Source organism: Rousettus aegyptiacus, unplaced genomic scaffold, assembly GCF_014176215.1.
Source record: "Rousettus aegyptiacus isolate mRouAeg1 unplaced genomic scaffold, mRouAeg1.p scaffold_m13_p_3, whole genome shotgun sequence".
Taxonomy (NCBI): domain Eukaryota; kingdom Metazoa; phylum Chordata; class Mammalia; order Chiroptera; family Pteropodidae; genus Rousettus; species Rousettus aegyptiacus.
Window position 1 is genome coordinate 127,239,944 of NW_023416306.1, and position 21,865 is coordinate 127,261,808.

A 21,865-nucleotide genomic window follows, 5' to 3' on the forward strand; every position below is an offset into this window, starting at 1 on the left:
AACAGAGGGAAGGAAACTATCAAAAAAATGATCTTGAAAATGTCACAGAACTAAATAATAATAGCTAACATTTATTAGGGGTTTACTATATGTATTGTAAGTATTAAATCATTTACTATTCCCAATAACCTTGAGGTAGCAACTGCGATTATCCCCATTTGACAGATGAGGAGACTGAAGCACAAGGGAGGTTAGGTAGCTTGCCCAATGCCCTGAAGCCACCAGGGCCAGGACCAGGATTTAAACCCAGAGTCCAGCTCCAGAGCCCAAGCTCTTAAACTCAATGTGTCTTAGTGTGGATTCTCTAAGAAACTGAGCCAAAGGCACAAGTTTACTTACTGACCCTTCACTGGGAGGGAATGTAATCCCAGGGAAGCAGGAATGAGGCCCAGAGGGAGGGAGGCAGGAAAGGAGGGAGAACAAATGGAAGAAAGGGTGCTCTCAGGCTGGACTTGGATTCTAATGAATGCAGCTGAGTGCTTTTCAAACTCATAATCCAAACTAGGAGGAAGTAAGAAAATTGATCTCCTGGCTCCCATTTCCAGGGCTTAAACTTACTCATTAGAGTTTAACCCTCGCTCTCCTGCACTTCTTGATTGCTCCATCTGGCCCTTCCAGAGGCCACCGAGAAAGCCATACCCCATTCCAGCAACAGCAGGACGGCATCCAGGCGAGTGGCAAAGGTCGCAGTCACACCCACATGCTTGCATGTCTGCCAGCAGGGGCTCAGGCCCCGCTTGGGGCCCCAGCAGGCACATGTGGGTGCAGACTGGACCCACAGAGTCTTATGTCTCAGTGTCAATAAGGAATCCCTAGGGCAGGAGGTGAAAGACAGGTGGCATGAAGTAGGAGTCAGTATCCTGTTGAATCATGCCTATGAGTGACAGGAAGGGTTGGAGCAGTGCCATGAGGGCCTGGCCGGCCAAGTAGATGGTGACAGAGACAACTAACTCAACAGTAATTGAAACTTCCCCTCCACGGCCTTGAAGAATATTGGTTGGTGCCAGGTGATCTTCCTGGAGGACCCTCAGTAAATGGCAGCCAGAGGGCTGGGGAAGATGCATGATCGGACGTGGCATATTTAACTATGCTGGGTCTATGGAGCTCGATGCCGACAGCGACGATGTCAATACAGCGAAAACTTGTATTGAGCTGCCACCCTGTGCCAGACACGACTCTGAATGCTACATTTAGTTATTTATTTTAATCCTCACAGCAATGTCATGAGGTTTCTCATGAGTTTACAGACAAAAAAACTAGCACAGAGAAAGTTAGTAACTTAACCAGTGCCATAGTTGGTAAGTGGGGGCGAGAGTTTTTAAATCTGGGCCATGGATACAGCATACTAAACTATTAAAAAGCCCACTGAATGATCAGGAAACAAATGAAAAAGACCTCCAAAAGTGTGAAAATGTGGACCATCGAGAATAAAAAGCTGATTCTATAAGCTCCCAGGGGAACAGATCACAAAAGAATGAGAACCAGAATGTAATAGTCTTTTCAACAGTCAGGTAACAATAGAGCAACGACTTCAAAACAGTAAAGAAGATAAATTTTCAATCTAGAATTTTACACCCAAATTGTCAATCAAGTATGAAAACAGAATAAAGATGGTTTCAGACACTTTTATTTTATTTTATTTTATTTTATTTTATTTTATTTTATTTTATTTTATTTTATTTTATTTTATCTAGTTTTTAAACGGCTATTTTTATCTCTCCCTTTTCATGCACTCCCTCAATCTTCTCAGGCCGTTACTTAGACACCTGCAAGCCCAAGCTGGTGGAGTGAGATCCCCCTGCTCTAGACCCATGGGCCAAATCAAACAGGCAGAACTGGACTTTGGTTTGTAGGCTTTCCGGTCAGAGCTGTTTGTTCTGGTTCCAACCATCCTCCACCTTTTTTGTTCTTTCTTTTTCTTTTTCCTTTTGGTATGAATGAGAATCACCTAGGAAACTTGGTGAAAAAGAAAAAAACAGAGGCCCGGATCCTGCCACACTTCAACAGGTCTTCCTCTCTGAATTCTTTTTTTTTCTTTTATCTCAAAGAGAAAGCTTTTAATGTTCCGCCATTATAAATGATGCTTTTTCTAGTCCCCTTCCTTTTTTTTTTTTTTTTTGCAAATACTTTTTATTAAATTAAATAATTTCTTTCTATCTTCAGGTTACTAAATGTTTATAATAATTGGAAAACATTTTTTGTATCTATTAAGATTATCGCATGATTTCCCTCCGTTCACCCAGTAATGTTTAAACAAATCTAATTTTCTATTGTTAAAACCTCACATTATTAAGATAAACTCAACTTTGTCATGATATACAACATTTTTATACTTTGTTAAATTTGATCAACTCTTCTTTTGACTTATGTTGGCATTTTAGGTATAAAGTTTTCTCTAAGAACTGCTTTGCTTCACCTCACACATTTTTTATTCCCAACCTTCACTTCCTCCCCTTTGGCAACTATCAGCTTGTTTTCTATACCTATGGGACAGCCATGTTTAAATTCAGAAAGCTGACTTTCTTTTGTTAGAAAGTGACTGAAGGCTATGTGTCAGCAAGACAAAGAAGTAAACCAAGAAGATATGGCATCCCAGAAACAGTAATTCCAATCCACAAAAGCTGTTAAGAGACGATCCCGGGTTGTTAATCACATGGCAAGACTAGAGAGCCGCCAATTCACAATGGAGCAGGAAATGAAGAAGGCGCATCCAGGAAAAGAGTGACCCAAATAGAAAGGGTGAGATGATAGATGAGATGACGGAGCATCTGGAAAGGAGATGCAATTAGGCAATTGTTAATTCAAGTAATGACAAAAGGCCGTATAAGAAAAAATATGGAATCACAGTATTCTAGTAGCTTCTAAAGTGAATAAGATTTACATTATCATAATGATGTAGACACTAATTATTTATATAATTTAAATTATGATAAAATTAGAGGGAGAGGTTGAGGAAGGAAAGGTGGAGATATTCAATCTATCTTTGACAACATTTATAAATTTAAAAATGGCAATAAACGCATATTATTTAAACATGTGAAGGTCACTCCAGAAAAACCAGCTGAAAGTTCAAAGCACTTCTGTTTGGCAAAAGAATGGCAGCTACTATACGGTTGTGCCAATAACTACTCTTTGTATTTAAGTTTCTTAAGCGCTATTTGATTTCTTAATTATGTATATAATTATTTAGACTTTTTAAAAATATAATTTATTTTAAATGAGGCAGGCTCATGAGAATGGTTTATGTAATTAAGAACACAGACTCATGGATCCCCCAAGTCCCCCCCACACCCCACAATTCTGCTTCTTGGCACTTGATCAGCTCTTCACGAATTCCCACCCTTTAACTTTTCACCTGTACCTTCTGTTTGCAGTCTATCTTTGGTTTTGACTGTCTGGTCACCTCCGTCTTCCCATTATGACAGACACTGTCCACATAATGTCCCACTTGACTTTCTGTCGTAGACTATGGTATCTAGAACTTTCTCTTCCTCTTCACTCTTTTCCCCAATTTATTACACAAGTGAGTCAGATGTATGGCTTTAATCAATTATAGGAAATATAATCTGTTGTAACTTCATGAGACCAAATGACTCCACTTCTCACAGCTTCCGTATCTGCAAAGTGAGAGATTGAGTCTAGATGATCTTTAATCTCCTTCCGTTTCCAATGTTCTGTGATTTGTATCCTGATTATAAGCTTTAGTTGGCAGAGATGTATAAAAACAATCACAAAGGAAATGATGTCATATATTCTATGATTAGGGAAAATAATTCCCTGAAAAGCTATATTGGGTTCCATTCATTTTAAAAAGAAATTCGACACCTGAAACCTAAAAAAAAAAAAAAAAAATCAATGGTCCAGGTCTGAATTAAGCTAAAAGAAAGCTTAAATGAAAAGCAGAGGGTTCCAAAACCATTGAACTAGTCGGTCTTGATCAAGCTACTTTTATGAACCTTTTTATAAGAGAGATATTCAAATCCAGATATAATAATGGCTCAGGTGACCTCTTAATACAAAGGAAGGAGTTTGATTTTAAATCCCCTAACCTCTTAGGAGCCACAGAGAATAGCTGGAAACAGACAAAGACAGAGGCTGCTATTAGGAAAAATAGGCCCAAATGACAAAGATAAAATAAAAGCCCAACAAGGCACAGATCTCTTTATTTAGGAGAAAGGGGGATTTTACTCTTTTAGGCAATGAACCTTTTTTTTCTTTCTCCCAAAGTATGCTGCGCCAAACTGTGTGAACCAATCCATTTGCCAAGTGGGTCTTGAATCCAAACAAGAAATAATGGTGTGCACTTTAATTACTAACAGGAAAGATATAAACAGTAGGTTAAATAAATCTTCCAAAGTTAGGGAGAATATCTTACTAGATTTATGTGATCCCAGAGCCCTCATGTCACTAAGTAGATTAGGCTTGATAGAACCTTGCAATTGTGTCCCAGCGAGATGCACAAGGATCCAGGGAAGTCAGTCCTTTGAAGAACTGATAATCTGTAAGTTTTTCACAAAGACAAGAAATTAAGCAAATATGGTATACACACATTTCAAGAAGCAGGAAGTACACACAATATCCAAATAAAAGGAATAGCAATGAACCTTGAAAATCCTAAAGGAGAATGAGAAATCACAGGATTCTCAGACCTTTGCTAAAACTAAATTTATTTTTTAAAGATGGGTAACTCATTCTTCTAATGAGCTCATTCTTGTATTATGGGATTGATTCCTAAACTGGGGCATTTGGGGACAAAATAATAAAGGTATTCCTTGGTGATGACAAGTTTTCAGTCATGTATATATTCAATATGCATTTATCGAACTAATAGGAAATATTCACTGAGACTTCCCAATGCGTTAGGTATGTCACTCGGTGCCTTACATATTTTGAACCATTTTATAACAACCCTATGAAGTACAAACTTAGTGACCACATTTTCCAGGTGAAGAAGTTGGCGTAGAGAGTTTAGGGACATACCCAGATTTCATAGCTGAGTTCATGTTCTGAACTATGGTGCTGCTGGTTGATCCATCAGCAGTGGTGAGAGAAGTGATCCCATCCCTGCCTAGAATCCGACAAGATAGTCTGAGAGGGCCTAGAAACATTCCTGAGAAGCAGGCAGTCATTTAAGTTCATGTAGTAGGGTAAGTTGTTAAGAATAAAGAATACTTGGTCTTAGATATGATTTTAAATATTTAAATACTAATCGAGTATAGACATTCATTGATCAATAAACAAGTGCCAGCCACATTATCAATAGGTCATCCCCAGGGCACCAGGGGCGTATCTGCTCATCCTAACATCTCCTTTCTCCTCACCCATCTAGGAAAGAGAACCTGTCACTGTGTAACAAAATAACTTTTATATTTCGGGCTCATTGAAGAGGATTTGTCTCTCTGGCTTCCAGTGGAGGTTTGGGGTTCAGTGGGCGACCTGGGTCCTTCGGTGGGAAATTGCTGCTGGCTGCTTGTCAGAGAGACCTGATGAAAAAAACTCTGTTCAAAAGGCTGTACTGAAGACTTGCCCATAAATTTTCCAAGCTGACTAATAAGAGAAGCAGAATCAAGAGATTCCTTCATCTCTCTGGTCCTGGAGAACCTTATGCCTGGAAAAGAGGTTGTCAGTATCTCCCTGAAGCTGCTCTGGTGTGTGTCTACTGTGTTGGGTGTGTGTGTGTGTGTGTGTGTGTGTGTGTGTGTGTGTGTGTGCGCGTGCGCGCGCGCACGTGTGTGTGTGTGTGTGTGGTAGGGGAGGAGGACGAGTCAAAGAAGTTCCCCATAAGCCCACAAATGTCTTTGAAATCTCATACTTTATCTTTAAAAACCATGCTTATTTTTAATTCTTCCCCATAATGGATCAGTCCTTGATTTAATAAAAAAAATTCCCTGCTGACATATTAAGTAAATCTCATACTCCAGAGGGAGACCCCATGATTATCTAAAAGCTTCATGAACCCCGGCTCAGACCCACCTCTGGTACCCCGTGCACATGTTCCTAAACGAGAAGCAAGGCTCGTGGAGGGAGCACTGTGAGGGAGCACTATATGGGGAATGAGGCTGTGTCCACACACCCACAGCTCCTGGTAAGCTGAGGATGCTCTGGGAAGGCCAATGAGAAAATGAATGAATGAATAAATGAGCAAAGAGATGGTGACTCTCATGGTATGTTGTTTCGAGGAGACCTATTTACATCTGTTATAATCTGTCTTGACTTCAAACTGTGGGCAGTTTTCACTTATACCCAAGGCACCAGCCAAACACTACACTTTCAGAACAGACCCCTGAGATACTAAATGATGAAGCTAGCAGGAACAATTAATCACCCGGGAAAACAGAACCTGAACCCGAGAGACAAAGCAGCTGACCAGAGGGGAATTCTATGCAGAAAACATGGTGTTAAACATCTCCACTGTCTGTGGAAACAGAATAAATCATGTTGCCAACAGTACTTTGCAGGTAAGAAAAAGGTCAAGGAGAAGAGAACAGGAAAGCCAGGAAACACAGAAGGGTCTCTCGGGTAGGAAGGGGACATCACATCACCCAGGCCAGGACCCACTCAACCCAAAGAGGGAGATACACCAGGTACCCTGAAGGCAGCTTTGGTGACCCAGCTCAAAATCAAATGATGAGAAGGCTTACAGAGGGCAAGAACAGAGAGGAGTCCTCTCTCAAAGTGCTGGGCGTTTGCCTGGCAAAGAGATATGAGGGAATGGGAAGCATGGCCATTCACATTCAAGTATACGGCAGCTAAGTAATTGCATGCCATTTCTCCTCAATAATACAGGATATTTGCATTCTTGCATGCTTCAAACACGAAAGATGTAACCTTTGTGGGTTCCATGTACTTTCAAAGTTAAAAAACCAATCTATAAAATTATGAAAAGGCTTTGTAATCTGACTTGATTCCTGGGCTAGAGTTTGATGTATATGGATTTTAGATTAAAAAATCTGAGTCAATTGATATATAACATCTAGAACATCAAGTTCATCCATAGAGACAGAAAGTGGATTGGTGGTTGTATAGGACTGGAAGGAGGAGTTGGGGGAAATGAGGAATGACTGCCAATAGTTACAAGGTTTCTAATGAAAAAGGAAAATTTTCTAATGTGAACTGTGGCAATGTTTGCAAACTCTGAATATACTAAAAACTGTTGGATTGTGCACACCGAGTGGGTAAGTTTTATGTGAATGATATCACAAAAAAAAAGCTATTAAAACCAGAAAACCCTGGGTCAGTGTCCTAACTCTGTCACTTACTAGATAGATGCCCTTGCAAAAGGTACTTACCCTTACCTCAGTTTCCTCATCCAAACTGGTGATGATATTACAGCACCGCCCATCTCGCAAGCGTGATGTGAATTCTCAATGAGATCACATCTGTGAGAGGGCTTAGTACAATGTCCTGTACATGGTAGAGATGCAATAGTTGTCAGCTCCTTGTCCATGTGTGCCAACATAACAAATAAACGGATTCATTTGAAAAGTGAGGTTTGGAATTAGATTGATGTTCCGAATAGAAGGCCCCAGACTTCTAAAGAGCCTAGAAAAAAAGGACTTCACTGGGCTTCCTCTGGCTGTTTTCTGCCAGAAAGCTTGCTCGAGGTTACAGTTACCAGAGTTCAGGCTGTCCCAGATTGCTAAACTGGAAAAAAAAAAAAAAAAAAAAAAGAGTTTCTTTGCTTTAGGCTGAAAGTAGATAAACTCAGCATGGTTATTTACCAATCAAAAGTTCAGTTTGACCGTTATGTAAGTCTTTGGTTAATTATCTTATTATCATTACTTGGTAAATGCGGTCTGTCTGGGAAACAGAAATCTTTCAAAACACAGGGCCCAGGAAGTGAACTGATAAAAGAGGTTTGGATGGCGCAAGGGTTGAAACCGCTGAACCAGTCCCCCGAGCTCCGTCAGCTCTGTAGTTTGGGTTGAATTTCGGAGGATGGGCATTTGCTAGAGATCGGGAAGAAAGGCATTTCGTGTCATCGCACTGTGCTAGAATGGCAGCGCGAGTGACAGCCTGGAGGACGAGAGGCCTGGCGTGTGTGGGGAAGAGAAAAAGTCCCCTGACTCCCCTGTGGCTCCTGCTCAGCTGCGGAGACCCAGTTCTGACTGCAGGATCCAGGGCATTTTGAAAGCCACTCTAAGGTAATCTAGCTCCAATTCCTGTCGCTAAGGTATTCTTGTGTTTGGTGACACAGTGGAGGTCAAAGCTATTGCCTTAGTAACTATTGTTCCAGGACAAACGGAGGCTTGATGTGGCCTGCTTTGCCTCCCAAATCAACTCTTACAAAAAACTTTTAGTCTTCGGTGGCATTTTCAGTCTCAACAGCAGAGTTAGTTGATAGAAGGAAGACTCCTTCCCCCCAGGGACTTTGGTTCCAAGTAGGTCTGATCCTGTTCAAAGAGTTTAATTCTCCTGTTGGCAATGCATGTAGCACCTTGGACACTGGCCCTTTCCTGGACTCAGGAATTGTTCATTTGTCTATGTGTCGGTCGGCTTACAGAGAAAACTTCTGCCTACAGAAGTTCAAAGTAAGAAAAGGGGTGACAGCTGCCCTTGAAGAGGCTTCTCGATATGGCAGTTATTCATTTAATGACTTGACCATGGTCCATCCATACAGAGAGAGCAACCGACCACAGTCACATGTCTGATGCATAAAGCCATTCTCCTGCAGATGGATCTGCAAGGGAAGCCCACTAGCTGTGGAAAGGTGTTTTGTGGTTCTGAATCAGGTCAGAGAGGAGTTAGGCAGCTGAAAGTTGGCAACTGTTACGATTGCATGGGGCAGCCATCTTCACTGTAGGGACTGACTTAATAGTAGGTTGGGAACCCTTAAAAGATTGATGGTTAATACTCTGGCACCACCACCAAACAAGATAGAGCTCAGATGGATATTGCTCACTTTTGTCTCATGGCCTCTCCTTTCTTAGTTTTCATGATGACTATGCCCTTGTGATTGATCGACACCATCTGTCTTTAAATGCATTAAAATATTCAATCAGATTGGTCAAATCTCAGGGGATTGGGAGCCAAGCCATCTCTCTCAGATCCTGCCCATAGCTACTGAGATCTAGTTGGATAATTTATCTCTCTGTTCTTTGAGGGGGTCTCACTGCAAACTCTGAGTATGAATAATAGCAGACTAACATTTACTGAGTTCCTACAATGTGCCTGGCATGATGCTAAGTACTTGGCATGTACTAATCCTCATAAAGAACTCATGAGGAAGGTTTTGTTATATTCCCCTTTGACAAATGAGAAACATAAGACACAGAGAGGTTAAATAACTTGCCAAAGACCTCATAGCTCGTAAGTGGAGTAGGCAGTATTTGAACCCAGGCAGTACAGCTCCAAAGTCAATACCCTAACCGGATGTGTCACAAATACTAATAACAGTCACTGCTTGAAAAGGTCTTCTCCAGGGAAAAGAAATTAACTGGATTCCAGAAATAACAAGTGGAGCTTGTTGGAGATTTAAGACTATTAAGTGTTAAATCTAGTCTTTATGAATAAGTAGAATATGCAGCAGCCAACTTGGAAAGGGGAAAAAGATATAAGCCAAGCCCCTGGACATGGTAGTGCCCTCCTGTCCTGCCTGGTTTGGATTCCCTGCTGTTGCAATTTCTCCTTTGACTTGCCATGTTATTCATTCTCTAGACTTGTATGGAGCATTTTCTATACAGCAGATACCAGCAGTGCCAAAGAAAGATACACAGTTGCTGCCCTGTGCTGTGAGGGACCTCTCAAATATGATAAGACATTACCATTTGCTTCCACCTATGTTATCTAGTTAATCCTCAGAACCACCCCCATGAAGTAAGCTGGGTGGAAATTGATACGCCCATTTTATAATCGGGAATACTGAGGCACTGAGTAACTAATTGCTCCGACCCGTGTCTCCAGTAATCACGCCTACTAGAATTCAAAATGAAGTTCTATTTCAAGTGTTCTGTCTTCCTGCCTCCGTCTACATAAAGTGACTCATGTGGCTAGTGTGTTAGGAAGCTGTCACTACTCATTAATGAGATGAGAAAAATTAGGAGGTGGAGAGTTTTCATTAAACTAAATACCTTCTATTTAAAGAACTATCCTCTGTTCTGAAATTATGTCCTTCCTATGTTTAGGTATTAATATGTTTTTATAAACATGTATTAGTAAGGCTTTTTTTTCTTTTTAACACATTCTCCTAACCCGTTTGCTGGTCTTTGAACCATTGCCCTAAAAAGGCACAAGATCCCTGTGGGAGAGGCAGAAAGTCCATCTCACCATCCAGGGACATGGACATAGAAAAGCCTCTCGCCTTTGCTGTACCTTAGGTGCCTGAGACCATGGTCTGGACTTGGAGGACAGGGAGGCTTTGAGGAGCCCTGGACTGAGAAAAATAAAGAGCAGAGACATGCTCTGGTCCCTTTACTCTGATTTACACAAGACTCATGACTTTCCATAGCCATGGCAACTAGCCCAAAATGATAAGGCTGATTAATTCCACAAGTGCATTCATTATTCACATGTCACCAAATATTGACTCTTACCAACGCCCTTCCCCCCAGCCATCTGCCCTGGTGTGTCAAATCAAAATAAATCAACAAACAAAAAGTGGCAGGCGGATGACACCCTAGGGACCTGCAGCCATTCGCCTAGTTCCCAATGCTGGGCCGAGTTCTGAGTGGCTCCCCCGTTTCTCTATCCCCCTTCCACCCCAGTTACAAGAGTGTACACACACGCGCCACACACGCACACACACGCACCACACATGCACACACACGCACCACACATGCACACACATGCACACACATGGTATGGGTTTGTGAGGAGGAAATGGTTTGGGTTGTTCACGGGGGTGAAAAAGACAAGGGTTCTTAGGAAGCAATGATAATAGTAGATCACTTATTGAGCTCTAATCATATGCTAGATATATAAATGCTACGATAATATTTAATCCTGACAATTTTAAGATATAGGAACTATTATTATCCTCATTTTATAGATGAAAAACTAAAACTCATTTATGTTGATCAACTTGTCTAAATCCAAACATCTAGCATTTTACGGTCTGAATTCACAGTTAATGCTTTTAATCCCTGCATAAGCCAGCTCACCTTTGCTGCCACCTGGACATCTTTCTCATTTCTGCTCCTTGATAATGGACAATTACGGTACCCAGTCTACAGGCTTGTCATGAAAAATCAATGAGCTAATATATATGCAAAGTACTTGCAGCAGTCCCGTAAATAATAACTGCTCAATATGTATTGGCTATTATTATTGATACTATTATTTTTATTACATGATATTGCCTTCCTTAGCTGGATGAAGAGAGTGTGGAGGACACAGATTTCACAACAAAGAGGATATATTTGGGTGTGTGAGCATTCTTGGGGATCTAGTGCCAAGAGAACTACATTTCTATTCCCAAGAAGAAAATGTCATTTTCTCTGCACCTGCCCACACCAGGTTGTACATTTCTCTATCCTGTAGATTCCCGAGCATCTTGTTCTCCTTTCACTCCTTCTGTCTCCTCTCTTCTGACAGATTTCCAGAGAGGCCACTCACCACATCTTTCATAGCCTCTCTCCCCAGATCAAAAGCTGATAGACTGTTGGTGAGCAGTGGTTAGAATGAATCATCACCTCTACAGCGTGGGGCTGGGGTGAGCCACACCTGCAGAAACTCCAACAAAGCTCAGAGGGAGGTCAGCTCCTTACTCCAGCCTGCTCATTTTTAAAAGCAATTTCCCCCTCCACTGCTTTCCACCAAACTATGGGAAAACATGACAATTAATTGACTGTAACATCCCTGACAGCTGCTACCCAGCTCCATGCGGGGCTAGTGGTGCACGCTAATAACTTTAAATTTAGTCTTAAATTGTGTAACTTGGAAAAGATAATCAACAACCCCTGAGAATGAGTTATTTCAGTGAGTTTTCTTTTCCAGCATCTGAAACTGATGACTAAAGTCCCACTCACCAGCTTGAGTATGTCACAAATATGCTTCCTGCCCACATGACCTTCTTCTGCCACTGACTGCATTTTCAAAAGTAGCCCAAGGCCAGAGAACAGCTGTTTGCTGGTTCCCTCAAGAGCAAGTTGCAAATGGTACATGGTTGGCTTGTGCTTTTTGCCTCCTTGAGGGACTCACTTAAATGTGCCAAATGGAAGGGAGGAATCACAGAATGGGTAATAGGATGTTAAAAAGGGAAGTTTCTACTAGTCACCGAGATATAACAGATGTGAGTAAAAAGCAAGTATAGATTAAAGAGAGAGAGAGAGAGAGCCCTATAACAATCTGTGCTAGATTGTTCTAGTGTCATCCTATTTACACTGGGTACTACGTTTCCCAGAATCACTTTTACAGAAGTTTATCAAGTAGTAATTTGTGTGAGATTGGAAGGCAGAAATGAAGCTGAAGCCCTTACCCTCAGGTGGTTGCTATGGGTTAAGGGAAGTGAGAGACAAATGCAGAGGTACCAGGGGGTTCCAGTTTGTTTTTGCTTTTCCCTGTATCACATCCAGCTCTCCTTCCCAGTTGCTGGCCTGGCCGACCAGCAGCAACTCCAGGCCCGCAGCAGACACTTTGCTGTGAACTCCGAGGCAGCAGCCATGATGAGCAGACAACTTTCCACAGACTTTTGTACCTGCCCCTTTGCAGTCCTACTCCAACAGCTGGAAGAGCCTAACTTCCAGTTGTTCCTGAGAGCTCTGAGCATTCGCCTGCGCCAGAGCTGCTCGTGACCTTTCTCTGACTCTCGACTTCTCTCTTCAAACCTTTACTATCCCAGTGCCTTACACGATTGTTTCATTGCTGGAATACAGTCTTCAGACCATAATGCTTACAAGGAACCTGCCTCCCTGACTGAACCCTGACTGATGTGCTCCTGGGCCCTGAGCCAGATCAAAGACAAAGAGTCGTCACAGTGTGAAACAAAGAGAATTGTCAAGCAATTTCCTCAAGAGATGCAGCTGTGCCACGCGTGACCACATCCTCCTCTACCTTGAGTCTCATGAAGGATGGACCACCATGGCCCCCTCCAGGAGCTTTGACATATGCTCCCTGCAGTTGAGAGGGCTGCCCCCTAGCTTATGCCTCAGAAAGCTGCCGCAGAGGATCAAGGTGGCTCCAACTCCCAGAGTTGGAGTTGAGGGATAATGGGATCGTCCTTGGCCCTGACCAATAAAACTAGCAGGAGGGGCAGAGCAAGCTCAGCACCAAGAAGCGGGAAGTGGACTCACCTCCTAGGGAGGAAGCATCACCAGCCACCACCAGAAAGGAGAGGCACTGCCTGATCCCGGATCTGCGGGATCGTCCCAGCCCTAAGAATCTCGGACGAGCCCTGGAAAGTGTCTCACTGGAAAAGCCGTGTTTCATATCTACTGACCCAGAAAGCACGAGGCCAGCCCCTGGCACCGGTCAGCGCCTCATTTGCTACACGTTTCTCCCTCCTCTCTGACCCCAGAGGGGTCACAAATTGGCTAGCAAGCTGGAATGAGAGGACAGAGGAGCAAAGATTTGCATACATCATAATCTAAGAGTTTTTGATAAGCTCTTAGAGTGGACACAATTGAATTGATGCTGTGTTTTGTGACTTAAAGTGACCGTTGTTAACTGCCGGAATATATGGGCCTGCTGGTGTTTTTACCTAAAGGTGGGGAGAGTATTTCCATTTAATTTACTTTAGAGGGGGAGAGGAAAAGGAAGTGGTCGCTCACTCCCAAGGCCAGGCATTGTGCATGCCTGTTCCAAATGCGAAGGCAGAGACCAGGCCCTGTGGACCTCTCTCTGTGTTTGCAGAGCCCCAGCATCCTCTAGTGAAGCTTTGGGGACAGTAATGGCCAGAGAAGGCTGAAAGTGTGGGATTTGGAGAGCTGTCCCCTCTTCAGAGCTTTCACTACTTTTTATATTGGAGATCCAAATAAATTTTCATTTGAAAGCAGAATAGCAGTCCACTACTTTAAAAAGATCTTAAAACCCACTTTCGGTCTAACCCCATTTTAACCAATCAGAAAAATGAAGGCCATAGAAATGAAGCAATCTACCCATGGAGAAGTAGGACAGGTACCAGCATTCTCTCGTAACCCTGGACCCTCTCCTCATCACCCACAGGCTTCTACCCCGGCAAACATGTGGATATCTGCTAGATGATTACAAATTTTTCCAGAAATGCCTCACTTTAGAATTCTCTAATCAAAAATAAATGTAAGTGCAAGACAAATGAAACAAAAGATTAGAAACTAGATCAGTAGGCGCAGGGTCAAGCAGAAGGAAGGCCTTAATGAAGCAATGGGAGACTGAGCTGCTGGGGACCAAGCTCAGCTCTGGGTGTCTCCCGAACTCGGGGCGGGAGACATTGTTTCTCCTCTCAGAAGATTTAATTCACTTTCTTTCTGGGCTAGTCAGACATAAGTCCCCAACCCGCGGGCCATGGACTGGTACTAGTCTGTGCCTGTTAGGAACCAGGCTGCACAGCGCGAAGCGAGCGACGGGCCAGTGAGCAAAGCTTCATCTGCATTTGCGGCTGCTCCCCAGCACCAGCATCACCTCCTCGGCTTCACCCCTGATCATCAGGCACTAGATTTTCACAGGAGCATCAGTCCCTGGTGCCCAAAAGGCTGAGGACCGCTGCTAACTGTTAGCAGATAGTGTAACTGTAACCTTGGCATATCTTCTATCTTTCAATAGGTATGGGCAGCTGTGTCCCCAAGAGATGGCTCCAACTTGTCTAGACTGCAGCACCTCACTTTCTTCCACCTTATCTTATTTATTCAGTTTACTAGGGCATTTAAAATTGTTCCTCCCTAAAATATCAAGGGATATGGGTCCTTTTTTATCTCTCAAAGTGTACAGCCAAGTCCCTTAAAGGGCATGGCAGGAGCAGAAGGTGAAAGCTCAGAGTTCTTGCTCGATCTAAACAAATGCTGTTAGATTTCTTCCCACACTGAAAACAAATGCATTTGTTATTTTTGGTCATGACTGAGATGATGCTTAGGACATATAGCAAAGTGGCCATTATTTTTAGAAGCAGAAAGATGAAGACAGGCTGTGGGTCTGATAAGATAAAAGCAGCAGCAGATAAAAACATTTACAAAGAGGGATATGGCTATCTGCCAAACAGAAGCAAGAAAACTCTCCCGCTGAACACAAAGCAATGAAAAGAAGTTAGCCAAGGTCTGTGACAGTGACATACTGGCACCCTTTCCTGCAGGAAGGTTCAGCAGCAGGAGAGAAAATGGAAAGGATGTTGGGCGTTGGGATTTAGGGACACCGCGTGACCTTGGACAGCAGTTTCCTGTGTATAAGAGGAAAAGGAGGCCGCTCTGTTTCTCTCTCAGAGTAAAGGTGATGTTTCAGTGAGTTAGATGCAGGTTGAAATGTCATGTGAGCTGGGAGACATCACACATTTAAGGCACGGGTTCTCAGACTGAACCGGACCAAAGTGTTCCGTGGGAGAGCTGTCAAAAATACACATTCAAGAACCCAACTCCAGAGAAGCTGATTCAGTATGTTTGAGTTGGGGCCCAGAAACCTGGATTTTGGACGAGCACTTCAGATGACTCTGAAGCAAGGAGTCTCTATATGAGGTAGATGCTGTTCTGACCCCCATGTTACATGTGAGGAGACTGAGGCACAGTGAAGCCCGATAACTTGCCAAAGGTCAAGTTAGTGGTAGAGCCAGTTCCCAAGAGATTGCAGACTCAAGAAATGGGAAATGAAGTTGTCGAGATGTGGCGAAGAGAGGAATTCGTGCCCTCTGAATCAGCAAGCGGAGTGACAGCCTATTTCCAGATATCCAGAACCTCAGAAGTGCTGCATTTCTGAATCCCTTGAGCTTCAAGCAAACAAACATGCCCGAGGAAGGTGTAAGCAGAAACATGAGTGACAGAGACAGAGAAGAGGGAGGGAGGGAAGAACCTCATTAAAAAATGGAATTTATATCAGAATTGTGCTCCTCTATATCAGTCTGAAGATTCACTGTACTAAAAAATGGCCTAAAATATGTCAATGCCCAGGTGATTAAAATACCGTTCCATACTGCCAATGTACAGAGGAGAGAGAACTGCAGCCGGAAGGTCAAGTATTCAGAAAATAATAAAAAATGAGTAAGTTGGGTTACAAAACCCAGAGTCGTCAAACGCTAGAGCTGGATGTACCTCTGGGAGTTACCTTGATTAACCCCTTTATTTTACAGATGAGAAAACTGAGTCTTGGTGAGGGGACGTGCCAACGTCAGACAGCAGAGTCCAACCCCAAACATTGGTGTTCAGACCCCCAGTCTGGAGCTCATTTTGCTCCACACCCTACCCTCACGAAACTTGAAAGGAAAGGAAATCCTTCACGTAGCATGCCTTCCAAACTCTTAACTAACTCACACAGCCTTGCTTGGAACAGCGGCTGAAGGAAGAACGAAAGAGAGGTGAGGAAATGTAGTCAGCGGCTGATTCGGTAAATGGGGAAAGAGTCTCGAACATAATTAAAGGGTTGAGAGGTCCCAAGTCTCCAGCTCACCCACAGAATCGGAAATAGAGAGGACAAGTGATTGGGGGGAAGAGAGCTAAATGAAGGCTCCCCAGGAGGAGTCAGGAGTGGCGGACATGTTAACTTACCTATCACCACTTTCCTGCCTCAGTAACCCAGGAAAGTACTGGAAAATTAACACCTTTGAGACACGGGCTGCAGAGGCTAGAAGCAGTGAGGATTTCGGGAAGGGGATTCCCTCCCAGCTGAAAACCCTCGCAGGCCCTTGGCCAGGCATCCCAGGTTTACCACAGTCTAGCTGCACCCTGCCCATCCGATTTTCTTTCCTACCACTGCCCTAATGGCAGCACACATCTTATACTTCGGAGTATTCCAGCCAGACAGTACCCTGAGAAAAGTACTGGGGCCCGAGAATCCAGCCAAAGGGCAGTCCCTGGCTATGGAAGAAGAATTTCTAGGGGCCCAGGGAGACAGGGGTGGGGCTGTCGGGAGCAATCCTGAGACTAGCGGGTAAGGGACGCAGACCTCCGAAGACAGGCCTAAGCAAGGGGTACCCCAGAGCTCCGCACCTTTTTCTACCCCCTTCCATCAGCATGCTCCCCTCCACACATGGCACTGCATGAAGGTGATGACATCAAAAATGGGGGTGGGGGGGGCATGGCCCAGCCCACAGTTTCTGAGTTCTCAACCCTCCTGCAAAAAGACTAGCCAAGGCCAGCTCTAGAGCAGCCATTGGCTCAGGCCGGGACAAGAGCAGCATGTGGCAGCAGAGGATAAGACAGAAGGATCGGAATTTTTGTTTTTTCCTCCACAAAGGGATTGTAACCAGGATTATTAGCATAGAATGAGTAAACCCTGAGGCTTATCACCAGAATGGGGCATCCAAGGAGGAAAAAGAGACAAAATCTCAATAGTGAGAGATAAAAGAAACGTGAGCTTATTTTACACTCAAACGGGTAACTCAGTAGTGAGGCTGGGATTGAGGTTATAGCCATGCTGGCTTCAGCTTTAACTTTGTTAAGCCGACTGGCAACAAAGTGAAAGGGAAGATGCTCGAGGTATCCACTGAGTGACCCACTACCCAGCAGGCTTATGAAGTTGTCTTCATTTTCTGAATGGAACAAGAATGTATGGAGACACCAGAAAGAATGATTTTCCTGCCAACCCTAGTTAAGTCCTGAAGAGTCTCTCAAAATTCCATTTTTTCCTATTTATCTTGTTAATGAATTCTCTGAGCCTTTGACCTACCAATTTAGTTATCTTACCCCATCTCCAACGAAAGCCCAGCTGTGGGGAAAGATAATATTTTCTTAATCAAATGAGTATCAGTGATATCTATGGAGCCGCTCGTAACATTTTTTAATGATTTGACTCTAGCAGCTTCTGTTAGAAGAAAGCTTTTGGCTGTGATAGGAACGCGAAGGAATGTTCTAGATTTATTCAATTCATCTTTTTAATTTTAAGAGTTGGGTATATCATATGGTCTTGCTTACATGTGGAATTTAAACTAAACAAAACAAACATAAAAACAAGCTCATAGATACAGGTGAGTGCCAGAGGCGGGGGGGCGTTGGCGAAATGGGTGAAGGGAGTCAAAGGTACAAACCCCCAGTTGTGAAATAACATACAGCATGGTGACTAAGTTAATAACACCGTATCGCATGTTTGAACGTTGTTAAGAGAGTAAACCTTAAAAGTCCTCATCACAAGAAAAATAAAATGTATAACTATGTGTGATGATACATGCTAACTAGGTTTGTTGAGGTGATCCTTTCACAATACATATAAATATGAAATCATTATATTGTACACCTAAAACTACACAATGTTATATGTCAATTGTATCTATATATTTGTATGAGCTGGCTAAAGGAAACCTTGAGCTTTATAGCTTTTTCTACATAGACAATGGAAAGGAGCAATTTGAACAATTATTTCACTTCCAATCAGGATCTTCAGGCATAAATTCTTAGTGTTTTGAAAGACCTAGGTTCAAATCGTAACTTCTCTTTGCTGCAATTTTCGAGCCTACAAAAAGAGATGATCACATTCCCACCTTTATAGAGATATTGTGAGGATTATATAAAATAATGACTGTAAAACAGTTAACACAGAGTCTAGCTCAGTAAATGTTAGGTTGTCTTTCCTGTAGAAACCAAAGGAGTATCTCAAATTTCCACTTATTTTTCCTGTGTAGACACGGCCTCTAAACATTCCAAATGTCACAAAGGCAACTCTAACAGTGAACAAAGGGCCTCTCTGAGTAAAATGAACTTAATAGGCCTGAGAGTTTGTTACTTGGAATGAAAAATTAGCTAAAGATTATTGTATTTGTTTCCTAGGGCTCCCATAGCAATTTACCATAAAGCAAATGTCTTCAGCAAATTTATTATCTCACAGTCTTGGAGGCCAGAAGTTCAAAATCAAGGTGCTGGCAGGGTTGGTTCTTCTGGAGGCTCTGAGGGAGAATGCATTCCATGCCTCTCCCAGTTTCTGGTGGCTGTCGGCAATCCTGCCATTCCTTGGCTTTGTGGCTGTCTTCCAATCTCAGCCTTCATCTCTGCATGGCCTTTTCTTCTGTGTCTATGTGTCTCAAATTGCCCTGTTCTATCTCTTACAAGGACACCAGTCATTGGATTTAGGGCCCACCCTAAATCCAAGATGATCTCATCTTAGGATCCTTAATTTAATTACATATGCAAAGACCCATTTTCAAATAAGTTCATATTCATAGGTACTGAGGGCGAGGGGCTGAAATATATCTTTTGGAAAGACACCATTCAACAATTAGTTTCAATTCTTCAAACCAAATCAAGGTGTTGATTTCAGCACAGTGATACCAGTTTTGGACTTCTGGCCTCCAGAACCGCGAGAGAATACATGATAAGTTTATATTGTGCTAAACTGTCCAGTTTGTGTTAATTTGTTACAGCAGCCACAGGAAAATAATACAGACCCCAACTTTAATTTCCCCCCTCACACTAGACATCTACTTTTATGTGGTTTGATATACGGCCCGATACAAGTTTATATACTAGTAAAATATGAATTGTTGTTTTGTGGGTGTATGCATTTTTTATCAATGTTATTCATGTTATGCTCTAGATCTTATTCTCTTTTTTTTTTTTTGTACTCAACTCTGTATATTTAAGGTCTTTCCATTCTCTCATGTGTATGCCTACCTGGTTAGATGCACCTATCTGCCACAGAACATTCTGTAGCATGCCTCCACCAAATATCCTTTTTCCACTCTTGTAGAATGGATATCTATGATGCTCCCAGCTCACGGCTGTCAAACTACTACTTGAATAGAATTTAAAAATCTGCATCGTCAAGAGGCAGATAACTACTGATGTGATCTCATAGAACCAGGTGCAAAAAAACCAACCAACCAAACAACAACAACAACAAAAAAAAACGGGTATTACAGTTGGACCAAAACTATAAAAAGATAAACAGTCAGCTCTGTAAGTGTTTTAACAGCAAGTTTAATTCTTGGGTTCTCTTGGCCCATCCTTACCTCACAGGTCCTTCTGTCCTGGCCTTCCCTCTGCCCAGAAAATTTCAGGAAATTGAGAGGTCTAACAAGTCCAGATGTCTCGCTTGACAAATTGGAATGGAAGTTAGCAGCTGTTTTCCCTGCAGCATCCTCTGGGAAATCCACCCAACTACATGTTCCCAGCCTGCCCTTGCTTTCGAAGCTGTAATGTTCAATACAGAACCTTGAACCAAGTGGCAAGTGCTGCATAGAGGACGTTAGTGTAGGAAAACAGTGCGAAGGCTGGAAGGGACAGACATAGCCCCTGGGAGTAAAAGAAGCCGAAGCTATTTAGCGAAAGAAATGTGGATGGGATGGGCTCAGCTGGCTCCAAGTGTATAAACAATGATGTTAAACAACTGTGCTTCAACTGAGTCCAGGAACAGACACCGTGGACTTGAGCTGATTGAAAAACACCTGGCTCTGACATTCGAAAGGGCTTTTGAACAAGAGAGGTGAGAGGCAACAATCATGCAGCCTTAAAGCTGAAAAGTGTGAACTCAGACAAGCTCCATCAGAGCCAACGCTTTGTCTGGAAGGGACAAAGACAATCTGTCTCAGCTCTATCGCCAGTTTGCTTTAGAACTTGAACTAAAGCCCTTTGCTTTGGTTGCCTCCTGTGTCAAGAAGAGGGTTCAAAAAAATGTGGCTGTTCAAAATTAACTCAAGATATAACATAGAACTAAATGTAAGAGCTAGTTATAAAACTTCAAGAAGAAAACAGAAAAAAATCTTTATGATCTTATTGTACAAAGACTTCTTAAATATGACACCAAAAACGTGATTCATAAAAGAAAAATATTTATAAATTAGACTTCTTCAAAGTAAAAAAATAAACTTTTGGTTTTTAAAAGACACTATTCAGAAAATTAAAATAAAAACCAAAGGCTGAGAGAAAATATTTATAAATTCTATAACTGATAAAGATTGTATCCAAAATATGTAGAGAACTCAAAATTCAATAATAAGATAATATCTGAATAACTGTTTTACCAAAGAAGATACATGAATGGCTAATAAGCACATGAAAAGATGTTCATCATTAGACATTAGGGAATTACAAATTAAAACCACAATAAGTATTACCACACCTCCACTGAAATGGCTCTAAACAAGAAGTCTGGTGATACCAAGGGCTTGCAAGGACACGGAGAAATTGGAACATTCATACACGGCCGGTGGGAGTATAAAATGGTCACAGCCCCTTTGGAAATAAATATTGACAGTTCTTTAAAAGATAAACATACACCTGTCATACAACCCAGCAATTACACCTCTATGTATATACCCAAGAGAAATGAAAATATACATCTACACAAAGAGTTGTACGTGAATGTTCATAGCAGTATTATTCACAATATCACAATACTGGGAACAATACAGGTGTCCATAAACCGGTGAGTGAATAAACAAAATGTGGCATATACATACAGTGGAGTAGGAATTCAGCAATATAAAAGAATCATACTGATACAAACAATGACATGGTTGAATCTCAAAAACATGCTATGTGAGCAAACCAAAACAAAAGGCTACATGCTCTGTGATTCCATTTATACGAAATCTACAGTAAAGGTAAAATGAGAAATACAGAAAGGAGGCAATGATTACCTGGAGCTAGGTACAGGAGAGAGGAATGACTGTAAATAGGCACTACAGGGACATTGTGGGGTGATGAAAATGATAGCTTCAAAGTTGTATAAATTTCCTAAAAACCACCAATTCTACTCTAACAACAAGTGAATTTCACGAGCTGTAATTATACCTTGGCAAAACTGAAAAAAATATATACATGGCATAATGGAGACTTGCCATGTCCCTGAAGGTCAGTACAAATTTGGGGTTTTATTGAATATA

At 42.2% G+C, this 21,865-nt stretch overlaps 2 long non-coding RNA genes across 2 annotated transcripts in view; one reads left to right on the forward strand and one right to left on the reverse strand.

Annotated features, from left to right (window-relative positions):
- Nucleotides 1-3,333: 3,333 nt before the first annotated feature.
- Nucleotides 3,334-7,609, reverse strand: LOC107518606. Its single transcript, XR_001598912.2, has 3 exons — nucleotides 7,296-7,609; nucleotides 4,376-4,499; nucleotides 3,334-3,832 (listed from the first exon to the last, which is right to left on the reverse strand). It is a non-coding gene; the product is annotated as an uncharacterized LOC107518606 (long non-coding RNA).
- A 186-nt stretch (nucleotides 7,610-7,795) lies between these two features.
- The window catches only part of LOC107518613, a 61,533-nt gene continuing 47,463 nt past the window's right edge, over nucleotides 7,796-21,865 (forward strand). Inside the window, exon 1 of the long non-coding RNA XR_001598914.2 lies at nucleotides 7,796-8,144. This is a non-coding gene — a long non-coding RNA (uncharacterized LOC107518613). The remainder of the gene's footprint in view (nucleotides 8,145-21,865) is intronic.